Below are 14,099 nucleotides of genomic sequence, written 5' to 3'. Positions count from 1 at the left end.
ACAGATGTCTCAGAATCACAGAAAAGAAAACAGTAGAGGAGCAATATTAAATTGAACCTGACCTTCAAGACAACTCCATACATATCTGTGTCATTTCTGAAAAATATTCATCTAATCTACTACAATTTTTCATCACCTAAAGCTTTTGTAGCCATTGCAAACTTTATTATGGTACTTCCCAGTGTTTCAAATTTCTTTTTTTCCCCCACGAATCTCTAGCCTGGATCTTCCTTCCTGCAATTTAAGGCCACTGTTTCCTGCCCTCAGCAGGGACAAGAAAGTAGATTATTCATCTTTGGCAGAAGGCAGCATCTTTGAAGACACTTACTGTGCCTCCCCTATATATTTTTTTTTTTTGCAGGCTTAACAATCCCAGTGTGTTCCCTCCTTCCCCCAAAAGTCATAAGTTTCAGATGTTTGATCAATCTTTTTGCTGTCCAAAAGTTCCACTTCATTTTTGAATTGTGATGCACAAAATGAGCACAGAGCATCACCTAAGGCAACACCCATACTGGAAACAGTAAATACTGTGTGTGTCTTGCAGTCTGTATGGCTGTTTATACATCCCAGTATGATGCTTTTTCACAACAGCATGACATAGTTGACTTTAATGTGTGTGTGTCCTCCACAGAGATTTATTATTCAATAAATTGCTCAGTAACACATGCATACATACACACATATATTTGGCACTGAGGAATCCAGAGGGTCTTTCAGTTTTTCAGTAGAAAACATATAGTATATTGCTTATTGACTTAGCAAAAACAAATTAAAGTTTTATTAACTCCTGCACAACATTACTATTCTAATTATGCAGGAGATTTGTTGATAGTCTGGTGTATTTTCTTTTAATTAATTGCACACATTTTATTTTGTGAATCTATTTTGGCTTTTCCTGTGGAAGTAAAGCAATTTATGCAGCCTGAACATAGTGTATATATACACAGAATGGAAAAAAAAATCAAGAAGTCTTCTAAATTCAGGTCATAGAATTTTCTGAAAAATATTACTTTACTTTTTTTCCTCTGGTTTCTCCTAGACTGCACTCAACTGCCATATGGTTTATCAAGAACAGAGAAGCAGCCTGAGAACCACACCTTTACAGCAGAAGAAACAAAACACACTTTCAGGACCCATTATATGTTTAAGAACATACATGTTCTTCTAGAAATAATGGAAGAATTGGTGGAATCTTCAGCAGATATTATTTCTCTTCCAAACTGTGCAGATGATCAGATTGAGGGGAGGTGTGAATTTCATGGTAACCTTGACTTTTGTCCAGGATGGATAACACTTCAACAGTGTGGACTCCAAGCTTCTGTGTTTGATTGGAGCACAGGTGAGAAAGATGCCCAAGATTGAAGTATATAGAAGAAACATACTGAGTTTCCACACTGAGTTTGTTCTATTTCCAAGCAGAAAACAGGTAGGCTCTTAATTCTCATCTCACTTATTAACCTACATCTTTCTTTAGATTCTACATGTATTAATCCATCTTTGTATTAGACCTCTTGCTCTCCCAGCTGCAAAAGCTCACACAGAGCAGGGAAAAGCCAGTGAGATTTTCTGCCAAAGCTGCTCCTCCTGGAAAGAAAAGCTTTGCTCTGCAGAGATCTCTGAAGCAATGCAGGACTTCAGCCCTGACTCTTAACAGGTTGAAGGGTACAGTGGTTATTTTTTTCTCATTTTCTCTTGACAACACTCAAAGCTTTGCCGAAAATACGTAGGTGCTCAGTGTAGGAAAAAGAAACCAGTAAGATATATAAATATTTTTATAAGAATGTAGTAGTTAAAAAAAAATGTATTTTCCAGTTCAAATAATCATGGGATGGGGACATAGGGATAATCACATAGAGGTGTTCACACAAGTTCTCCCAAGTGGTTACTGCTACATGGACAGGTCTGCTCATCATTTTCTGTTCATCCATTATTAAACTCCTGACTAAAGACATGGCTGAAGATAAAGATAACCGTCATAGTCTTTAAAGGTTTTCTTTGAAAAACTGTTCAATGGTAAATTGCTACAGGATTTCCAGGGCTCCCACCTGAGTTTTTGGGGGATGAGGATGAGCCCAGTTAGAAACAGGCTGGACAGCCTAATTTGACAGGGGGTTAGAGCACTCCTGTTCTAGAAAGAAAGCTGTTTCCATCTCCAGGGAAAACAAAGCTTTTTTTCAAGGCACTGCCTGGGAGAGGCAACTCAGTGATGCTGCTCCATGCAGCAGTTCAGTGTCCCATTCCTTTTTATTGGAATTGATGGGGCACTTAGGGCAGTGTATCAAGAGCTCTGATCTACATTCGTCATCTACTTCTCATTTTTTGTTTTCCTTTATTTCATTGCAGCATTCAAGTTTGCAATAAGTTTTCAAGAGGTAAAACTGGTGTTCAAATAAGAGCAAAACGTTTGCTTGCTGCTATTGCATGCTGAAGGTGCAGTATAAATAATAAATCAGGACAAGGAGGCACCACCCACACTGTCCTCCTGCCACAGCCCCAGTGTGAGTTCCAGCTACAATCTCAACATCAATGTCAGCATGTTTTAGTTTTTTTTCTTTTCACAATTAACATGTCTCCACATTCCACCCTAAGAAAATTAGTGAGTTAATTAATTTTCATCAAGTCACTGGACACTTATCCCTGTTAGCATAAATAAAGATTAATCAGCCATGAAAAGATACCTTCAAACCACATGGCTTGTAAATTGTAAATGCAATAAATTTTTAATGTGAGGATGAAAGTATTGTACATAATGCTGACAATTCACTTTCTGGCCCTTCTTCAATCCCTGTTTTAGTTATGATCTAAAACTCACTTTAAATCTATGACTGGAATTTTAGGCAGCTGAGATTCTTGAAGACTTTTATTACTATCTTTCTGAGTAAAAGTAATTAATTTCTTTTTCTCTCAAAACTAACAACTAGCATAGTTCTCTGCATCATTCTTCATCAAAATCCAATTTCACTCTGCTTTAGAGAGGTCTGAATTTTTTCTATTGATTGGTAAATTACATGAGAAATACTTCATTTCATAGCACAGTATGGAAAATATTAGTGGGAATGATGAGCAGAATTTTATCAGTCGTAGTTATTTACTTTTGTGTCTTCTATTATTTCATCTTTGTGTGGTGATTTGCCTTTTTTTTTTTTTATTCTTCTTGTAAGTTTTCAGAGAGCAAACTGTTTATTAGTGTAATAAACCCACACCCCAGTGAGAATATTCAGTCAGATGGTAAGAAACCCTGGTAACATTTTAAGCAGAAAAAAATTGGAATATTTCTCAGTGATCTGAATAGTATTGCTTACATCACAGATCAGTACAATATGTGGATGATCAGTACAATATAAATAACAGCAGAAGAGTGTATGTCTTCTGCATTTGTAATATGAAACCCATTCTCATATGAAACCCCATTTTTCTTCAAAGCTCAGAGAGCTCCAGATCATCATTTTTAATCAAGGTCATTGATGGTATTATTGTTTTCAAAGTAAAGACATATTTTAAGTTATTCTCATAGACAATGATAGTCAAGTGTCTTTTATATAGGCCCATTTTATTCCTTTAAATGAACATTTTTTCTTATAAGTTCATTTTATCCATTCCTATGGCTAACAGCTTACTATCTTAGCAAGTAGGGAGAACAAAATTAATTGCTACCAATGACAAAGTCCAGTCATTGCAACAGAACTGGTGCTAAGGCTTACATTTCTGGCTTTTTATGTAGTTGGTGAACAGTTCCTCACTTGAAGATTTAATGTTGTTAGTATTCATCCAGGCATAGCAGGCATAATTCAGCTTTTCTAACTCTAGCTGTGTAAGCAGTATACAGCTAATATTATGTCAGAAATTTTCTTTTTAGTCAATGCAGACTGACAGGTATGTTCGAATGGATCTTTCCATTTCAATTACTTACTTAATATGAATAGGGTTAAGCCTATGGAAGCAATTTTTAGCAGTGATTAAGCACAGATAAAATTATGCAGGAGAATCCTGTGTGTCTCAGTTGTCCCATTGGAAGGTCCACTATATCAGATCTGGCATTAAATATTGTCAGCCATTCCTCTGGACCCCAGTAATTACAAACAATCAACTAAAGATTTTAATAATGTGATAAGTTCATGATAATGAGAAGATCTAGACCACAAACAGGAGGCTGTTTTCCACTTAAGGAAAAAAACATGAATTCAAAGAGGAAATGTCAGAACATTATTAGTAAAAATATTTCATGCAAGATAAAATAGGAAGTGTCAGCTGTAATGGGATTTATCTTGCAGTATCTGGATTAATTAAAAGTGATTTGAGATTGTGGAAGATAGATGGGCTTTGCTAACAATAGCAGTTGTGGTAGCTCTGGGTGTGATTTTTGGCTGCCTAAGAATTGATTTTTTTTTTTTTTTTTTAATATTTAATTCTATTCCTGAAAATTGGGTTGGAAATGATTTATATTACAGTATTAGATTCAGAGTTAATGAAGCTAAAGAGGTATAACCTGGTTTTCAGAATTTCTTCCAACAGACATGGATAATTTGTCTTACGAAATATTCAAGCATTTCAATGACAAATGTTTGAAAGTAATTGTTAAATTGAAATTGCTTAATTTCATTTAGGAATAAATGCTGGATCTCAGCCTTTTGGTTAAATACAGAAGAGAATATGCATCTACTGCTACTCATTTGGTAATTCCCATACTTTTCCTCTGTCAAGCTAGCTACTCTACTTGGGCGAGGTTAAAATTTATTGAATCCTTGTTTTATCTACATTACCTGCAATGACTGACTTCTATAGGTGAGCACCTACAAAAAGAATGAAACCTTTGCAAACACAAAGCAGGAGGCAGCTCAAGCCTGTGATCTTTTAAATGCTTTTTGGGCCTCATACAGCAATGTAGGCCTTTGTGTGTTCTTTCATTCTGCAGCTTCATTTTTGATAATCTATTATTTTTGTCTTCTGGAGAAAAATCCTTTCCTGTTATTTTTCTGTCACCTGGAGGATTGAGAATTTATAAGCAGGTAAAAGATAGCCAGGGAAAATTCATGTGACTATAAAAATAAAAAAACCTGACAAAATCTTTCCTAAATGAAACACAGGAGTTTTGTTTTTTGTTGAAAAAATAACATTTCTGTTTGATAGCTGGTCTTCCAATGTGATATGAATGGATTGTACCACTGTATTTTCCAGCAGAAAGTTATGTTTATCATAAAATGCACCAACAACAGAGTTCCTTTGATGTCTCTGTGGTCTGTCTCCTGAATATACTGTCATGGGCAACATGCAGTCCTATAAAAACTGAACTCAACTTTGGCCATTAATCAGTCTCTCCAAAAGAAATCAGGATTCTGGGATAGATACCTAGATAGATTAAAAAAAATATAATATCACAATCTATTATACTATATTAAGTAACAACATAAAGCTTTCATTTCCCTCTCTTTTGACATTTTTCAAAATTACCGGATTGTCTTAAAGAAATTTCTCATTAACATTTTTAAAAGCAAACTTTTGAAATGCAAACCCATACTTCTTAGGTCATCTTAAGCTTTCAGTTTGAAGAGACTAAAAAATCAGTCCAACCCCTCTTAATTTGACATGAACTAATCTGTTGCTAGATACAAGACTGATAAAAAATGGTTCACAGCTCAAAGTTATGCTGAGTCTTGTATTAATCACTGAAAATCTCACTCTTGCATTAAAACTATGAGCAGTAAGTTGGAAAAAAGAAAAGGGGTTTGTTATAGCACTGTGAGCAGCTGCAAGGAAGAGCCAGGTCTATCAGACAAATGCACAGCATTAGAGGCACGGCCTGTCAAGAATCCTCTGGGACATAACAAGAGGGAAGCAGAGCAGTGGACTGTGCCCAAAAGACAGGGAAATACATCCTCCAAACACTGTGTATGGCCTCCAAACTTTGGTACAAGATCAAGTCTGGAAAGCGCTCCCCATTTGTGATAGATCATTGCAAGAAACTTTCCACAAAGGTTCGGCTGCAGGGTCATCATCCAGTACTGCCAGAATATTTGCTGTTTCTCTATTTGCAGAGTTTTCTCCAAGATAAGCTACTTTGGATGTTTCACTGGGGTTGGATTTCCTACTTCTTATTGCAACAGTCTCTGTACATCACTTATTTTCTGTATTGCATGCTAAATGTTTTCATATTATGGTGATATATGCTAGGCAATAAGATGGAGGGGGAAGGGGTGCAGCACATCCTTCCTTTTCATATTTATTACTGATGCTTCATCCAGAACATATTTAATGAGACTTCAGATAAAATGTGAGTCTCATGCCTTCAAGCATAATTGGCAAGCAAAGGAATATAAAGAAATAGGTCACACAGTACTGGTTGTTAAAGCACGTATAATGGCTTGTGTTTTTAATAAACAAATAAATGTGTGCATAAATTATGTTCTTTACAGTATGATATTCTGATCATTCAAGCATAATAAGAGAAACTGCTCACGCACTCATTATTTCAATGTGGAGGAAAAATCTGTATGCATTGACTATGTACAATGCCATCACAAAAAATACATATTGCATGTATTATCACATACAGAAGTGTACGTGTTGTAATATATTTTTAGTGTTTTATTTTAGGGAAAGCCAAAAGGATACAAACTGAGAATTTTTCATCTTTTAATCAGAAGTGTTTTAATATGTATAGGTTTTAAGTTGAGTGCACATGGCATTTAAGGGACACTACAACAAGTCTTGTTTTGGGATTTTTTTATCATTGCCTAGCATATCCAGGGTTTACAAAATCATCATCTATGCACTAGGTCACTGGAAACATTTGAAAATATTTTACAGAATCAGAGAATATGCTGCATTGGAAGGCACTCACAATGATCATCAAGTTCAGCTCCTGGCCCTGCACAGGACACCCCAAGAGTCACACCATGTGCCCAAGAGCATTGTCCAAATAATTCTTGAGCTCTGTCAGGCTTGGTGCTGTAACCACTGCCATGGGGAGCCTGTTCCACTGCCCAAACACCCTTTGGGTGAAGAACCTTCTTCTAATACCCAACCTAAACCTGCTCTAATACAACTTCAGGCCATCCCCTTGGGTCCTGGCACTGGTCACCAGAGAGAAGAGATCTGTCTCTGCCTCTCCTCTTCCCCTCAGGAGAAAATTGCAAACTGCAGTGAGGTCTGTCCTCAGTCTCCTCCAGGCTGAACAGACCAAGTGACCTCAGCTGCTCCTCACTCAGCTTCCTCACCACATCCTTCACCATCCTCATGGCCCTCCTTTGGGCACTCTTCAGCAGTTTACAAGTGTCAAATACATCCATCATTTAGTCTGAAAGTTTTCTGCAGTAGACTTTCTCTGGTAGGTGCATTTTTAAGAGCTTGGCTGATTTTCCAATAACTGCAGTTTAGTCTTAGTGTGACCAGAGAGTCATTAGACAAAAGACCTCAACATATAGACAACATAAATTGCAAATATTTAGTGTTTATAATGAAAGACTTCAGGATGAATTATACATGCGGTGAAGGAACAATACTAATTCTTCTCTTGATTTTCTAAAAAATTGATCTGACTAGGCAACAACAACAAAAAAAAATCAGCCAAGTGTTATTAATCATAGCTTTCAGTGAAGTACATTGTATTTTAACACCGTGAAGCTGTCACCATACCCCAGTGAGCAACACTAAGCACTGTTCAGACATGACTTGCTCCAGTGGAATTCTCCAGCAGTAAAGAAAATGAAGCCCATGTGCATAGCTTGAACCAGCTGGCAGCTCTTGAAATTAGGTAGGCATGAGCAGTGTGTAAGATTGGACACTCCTCCAGATGCTGCCACAATTAAAAACAAAATAGTTGTCCTTATATTGGACACCCACGTAATTTCTGGCTGTCAAGAGATTGGCATATTTTGACAGTTTAACTAAAATAGATGCTTTCAGGGAAAAATATAAAAGCTGTAAATTTTCTTGACAAGAAACTTTTTTCCCCCTAAACATTTGTTAGATTAAAAAAAAAAAAAAGAGAAAAATTTTAAAAACCCAACAAACAGACCCACAAGCACTAAGAGAAAGAAAAACTAACAAAACCTGGATTCTAGATGTGTTGTGAGAATTTTAATAGAAATTATTAAACTTACTCAGAAACTATCAGTGGTGAGTTCTTTTCCCTGGATACCCAGGCATGTGAAGGCGTTAAACCCACCATCTGCTGTAGCCTGTGCTTTGCTTAGTATGCAGAGCAGTGACAGGGAAAACTCCTCTAAGACTCCCAGATTTTATTTCCCTTTTCATTTTGGTGCAATTTGACTAAAAGTAGTAGCCCAAAATGAGGTGACACACCATGTCCAGACTAGATGCCTGCTTTTCATCACCGTTCAGCTGCTCAAGGGCGAGCATCTTTCTCCCCTGCTTACACAGAAGGAAGCACTCAAAGATGTCAGATGGAGAAATTACATTCCTGCAAATCTTTTCAGGTCATTGCACCAGGGAGAAAGAAAGGTATTTCCTGAGCAGATAAGCAACATCATCCTTCAATCTCCTGCTTGTATAGCTCTACACATGTAGGCTAACTCCTTCATTACAGCTCTCACTATGTGCTTCTTCAGAAGGACCTTCAAGGTTCATACTCATATATCACCTAGACTTTTGCAAAACACAAGACAGCAGGGCTACCCTGCACTGAAATGGGAGACTCTGTGTGAGACATGATGCCCTCTGTCCCACTTCTCCCAGGAAAGTTGGCTTCATCTTCAGCTGAATCCAGCAGAGACAGTTCTTAAGCAGTCACACAGCAGATGTGCCAGCAGGCAGGATGGCACCAACCAGACTGATGTTGTTCATACCTGAAGGGAGGCTCTCAAGAGGATGGAGCCAGGCTCTTTCTTTTCGGGTCTGCTGAGCAATATGATAAGAGACAATGGGCAGAAACAGATGCACAGAAGTTCCACCTGAACATGAGGAAGAATCACTTTACTGTGCAGGTGAACGAGCACTGTAACAGATTGCCCAGAGAGGGTGTGGAGTGTCCCTCACTGGAGATATTCAGGATCTATCTGGACACAATCCTGTGCCATGTGTCCTGGAAAGACTGCTTGCAAAAAGAGTTGTGACCAGATGACCCCACCTTTGGCCCCTTTCCAACCTTGACCATTCTGTCATTCTGTGATCTCCAAATACCTCCCTAGCATCACAAAAGGACATCTTTGGCAGGTACATCCCGTGAAACCTCTTTTAAAAGTGCATGTCCAATGAAAATTCTGTCACACATCATCTCTCTTTCAGGTTTTCTAATACCAGAAGCTGCATGAAAAAAAGTATTTCCTTTTAAAATCAAAGACTGTCTTAGCAGTTTGAATTTTAAAAATATAAATTTACTGATATGATAGCAAAGACAAGGCTAAATATTCAGCAGACAGCTGAAGAAACTAGTGTAGATGATAAGCCAGACTGCAAGACATTGTTATTACATGCTGTAATAAACGGGATTTAATGCTGAGACACTGACATCTGTTAAAGATGAAATAATTCTGTCCTTGTAGTTCACATTTATGTGAACATTACATAAATGTTCATTAGTTTCTAAAGCCAACAAACCAAGTGAAAACTTGGCAAAGCTAGGCTAACAGGTTCTGCTAGGTGAAACAAACCATTAAGATCGCCACTATTTTCTTTCAGTGTATATTTCATTTCAAATAAAATACCATTTCATCAAAACAAACAAGCAAACAAATCAGATGCATGCTGATTGGAATTTTCACTCTATTTCTAATCAACACTCTAAGCTTTTTAAAAAATAATCTCTCATTTTGAAAAGTGTATCTTAATTATAGAATAATTCAACTGCTAGATAAAAAGTTATTAATCATATTCTGACTCAGCATCTCCATGTTATGAACTTTACAAAGCTAACTCTGTGATAGCGTCAAAGTCAGTAAACTTGATTATTTCTTCATGAGTTGATTCCCTACAACTCAGAAGTGTCAGTCATTCCAGGGACTCATTTAATATGTCTCCCTATACATTGACTGTCATCTTTTAATGTTCACAAAATCTGCTGTCAAAAAAGAAAAATAAAAGGAAGATTCATTTTTATTCGCATTTTTTTATGATAAGGTATTCCAGACACATATTGTCACTATTCCAGATTTTGGAAGTATTCTTTTATCAACGTTTCTTTGTGTCAAGAAAATTTGATTTTTTTCTCAAATTTTACTTCTTTTTAATTTATTTTTTTTCTATAGTAGAGCTCTCTATGTCATTTGAAGTGTAGTAACTGAGGCAATTTAGGTGAGAAACAAAAACAATATAAGCAAAAAAGCTAAAAACTGAATATAATAAATAAATGGAGAAAAATGAGTAAGATTCCAAGTTTGCAAGACAAGCACTACTTACAGCTCTCATAGAGTGATTCCTCACACCAAAATAAAACCTAGGTGCAATATGGGGAGGTTTTTGTCATTTAAAGGGAGCTTCCCTCAAGCAGTGAAGGCTCAGAAAAAGTTTAAAAGCATTCATTTGAAGTTTTACTGCAGTTAAATGATAATCCCACAGTACATTTTAGCTTCTTGGCGAGTTTGCATGGAAGCTGAATGAAAATAATGTTCCTGCTGAAATCCTTCATATGAAACCAATTGCCTGTCCCCAGAATCTACAGGGTGATTTGCCCATCCCCAAAAATACAGCTTGCTGCAATTTTATGCCCTGCTGTTAGTCCATGGACTAACTACACCCCAATCCTTCTCCAGTAAGGAGAAAATCTTTAAGCTATAATTAGATTGCTGAGCAAATGGGAATGGTGACAGGCACATAAAGCCATATAAGGTGAGCCCATTGTTCGAGAAGAGAATTTGAATAATTGGTTTCCAAGATCCCTTGGAGGTTTTACAGCCCAAGTTCCATGTCATTTGTCACGTAGTTTGGTTTTCTCATAATGCGTACAAAGGTTTTCTATTGTCACTTGGCTATCACGATTTGTCCATTCAGTTATGAAGTATTCAGTGTCATTTATGTCTTTTCAAGTTCATTCTGCATGTCTGTAAATTATAACCCTTTATTAGTGTTGGCAATGAGCTGGAATTTCACTACTGCTTCAAAAATTATATGTCTGCACTTCCAACCTCTTCATATCGGTGCCAAATTTGAAAAATTAATTCTTCTTCTTTACACCAGCTGTGTCAGGAGACAATTTAACAAGTGGAAGTGTGGGGAGAAGATAACAGAAAACAGGAAAATGGAGAACTGGGATTGAAATTAATTTGTCGGTCTTAGAAGGGTGCACTTTAATAATGTCTACTGCATGCCAAGAATCATTAAAGATTCCAATTAAAGGTCTTAAACCATGACAGAAAGCAGAAGTATCCACCACTGTTTATTGCCTAAGACTAAATCTAAGTGGAAAAGGAAATTCGGGGCCATATTTTCTACTAGATTGAGCAGAATGTGCAGAATGTCAAGAGGCACCCATGGAAAATTACATCTCTGATGAAAAGATGATAGAAGGCTGCCTCAAAAGAGTCAGGAAGACGAGTTTAAACACTTAGCACTAGATCTGCACACATTATGTAACAGCAAGGCAGATAGTGTTCTTTCTAAGGCAGGTCTGGTAGAACTCAGGGATCCTTCCTCCTGACAAACAATAGAATAAGCCCTTTCGTATTTATCTTTACTTATTTTTCCATTTCACTTAATTTTTCCATATAGGATGAATCATATCCCCACAGCTTCTTGAGAACTCTATTTCAGTGCTCAGCTTTACTGTTGGAAGCCAGAAATGTGGATGATGAGAGGAGCATCTTTGTAAGGACAATGTGCTTTGCATGCAAACTTGTGGTTCGTGTTCAGGCAATGCACGAAGCCAGTTTAATTGGAGACATTCTCAATTCATAGCAGACAATATTAAAACCCCACTGATCTGAAGTTATACTGCCTTGTTTCTGAACAGTATAAAACCTTAGCTGCAGCTCATTCCTGTTACCCTCTTTGTCTTTCACTGGTAATCAAAATTGAAGTATAAATTCTAGCTTTTATGTCTATTTTTCCATCCTTCTTTTTCACTTCTTTCTGACCCTGTCTCCCACATGTTTAGACAATTAATGAAAATTTATATTTAATATGTTTAAGATATGCTCAATAAACAAGCTTCTAGGGTGCAGGAATTTTCTTCATGGGTAGACTTGGATTTTTTTACCTCCTATTTTTCCTCTTCTTCAGACTGTTCATCATGGAAATTTTCCAATTATGCTAAAGTGATCTATGACAGTATCTTGTATACTCCCATTATTTATTAGTCCAAGACCATTACTAGTAAAAAAATTAATAGAATTAGTTTAATAAAAATATTTACTGTTACTCCTGGTTATAATAATTAGATAATCCCATTTTTCATCACTTGCCTGAGCTTTTCAAAATTAAGTCTGAACAAGCACATGCCTGTTTCAGTTAGCTTTACCTGGGGAAGGTTTGGAGAATAAGCATAGGTGAATCACAGAGTAATCCCTTCAGATTGTCGACCTTCATTCCTTTCTGAATTAAAATAATTTTTTAGACTATCTTAAATATTCTAGTGTTGGTTTGGCTGACTCATACTTTCTTCAGTATCTATTTTTATCAATTTTAATGAAAGGGTGATGTTTTTCAAGTTTGAACACTCAAGGCTAGCCTGATATATGATTCTAGAAAGTTCATTTACCATATTGATAACTGAAAATAGAACTAATTTAGAAGAAAATTTTATCTGAGGTCCTTGTAGGGACTAAATGTTTTTATGTTTGGGCTGATTTGTTGGGTTTTTTTAAGCATTACTCTTTGATGTACTTTCCTTCTGAGAATTTTAAGTGGCCTTGAGTACACAAGTGCATGAGTACATGTTGCTGCCTTTTATTCACAGCAGATAACCTGCAGAAATGTAAAAAAAAATAGGGACAGCAGTAAGAGGCCAAGTCTCCTCACAAATTAATCACTGGTAAATGTGAGGAAAGAAAGTAATGATAATTGCCAAAAAAATCAAGACTTGACTAAGAATCCTGAGGCTAGTCCATGCCAAAAACTCAGAGGAAATCCTTGGGCTATAAAATTTGGAAAAATGGTTTTGCAATTATTTTGTCCCACTGCAGGTCAAGTAAGGTAAATGGGAGTAAACAGTCACAGGTAGATCCAAACCTCAGGAAAGGGGTGGAATCAGTTTTTAATATTATTATATTTTATATGCTTAATAGACTTTATAGACTGTAAAAATCATCAGCCCTTTAGACATAGATTTTGCTCAATGAATTTGAAGGAATGAATTAATGCATGACATGACAGGATCAGCTTGGGAGCATTATCATCAACGTAACCATTTTTTTAAAGGGTTTAAGCTGATTTAATAATCCAAACAGCCCTGAGAATTACAAAGTCTTCACAAAATGTAATACAGATTCCATCCTCTGCCACTGAGTGTGCCCTTCCCCTCTTCCTCAAGTCATAAAAAAATTTAACCAGAGCATTTTATAGAAGAATCAAAAATGCAGGTTTCCTTGGATAATATCAGACTAATTTTGTAGAATATTTCTTGGTCAGTGCTATAACAAAAGACCATACAACACTGTAAATTACTTTATAAGCTCTTTTTGTAATTACTCTAGTCATACAGTATTATATATTCCTCTTGCAAGCATGTGCCTCAAAAACCACCCTAATGAAACTAAGTAGAATATGATATATTATTCAGAGGAAAAAATGAGGAAGAAAAAAAAAAAAAAAGAGCCTCTAGCCCATAGACACTTCTCCTTGGTCTGTGCAGTCCTTGGCAAAATAAAATTGGATGCTTCTGATGAGCTAACAAGATGGAAGTAACACTGTTAATGACCACTGATGAATGAAATGAGACTCTGATTGTGATTACATGTTCCTACAGCTGCTGTATGAGTTAGGTTGTGCTACTTTCTTTCCTTAACAGAAGGAGGAAAAAAGACTGTGTTGTCTACAGCTGCTATTTCACTGGGTGTGCTAAAAGTTTTGTACATGTTTTCCATTTCAATGGCTTGAATACTGATGTTCTTGCACCATTTTAGACGTTCCTTTTGGTTATACATATCTACTCATCTGTCTGCCTCTCTTTTTTTTTCCTTTGACTGAAGTACTTAATTTTGTATAGCTGC

Source organism: Sturnus vulgaris, chromosome 6 (assembly GCF_052056855.1).
Source record: "Sturnus vulgaris isolate bStuVul1 chromosome 6, bStuVul1.hap1, whole genome shotgun sequence".
NCBI classification, from domain to species: Eukaryota; Metazoa; Chordata; class Aves; order Passeriformes; family Sturnidae; genus Sturnus; species Sturnus vulgaris.
The sequence above is the reverse complement of the archived record's forward strand: the minus strand, read 5'-3'. Positions refer to the sequence as shown.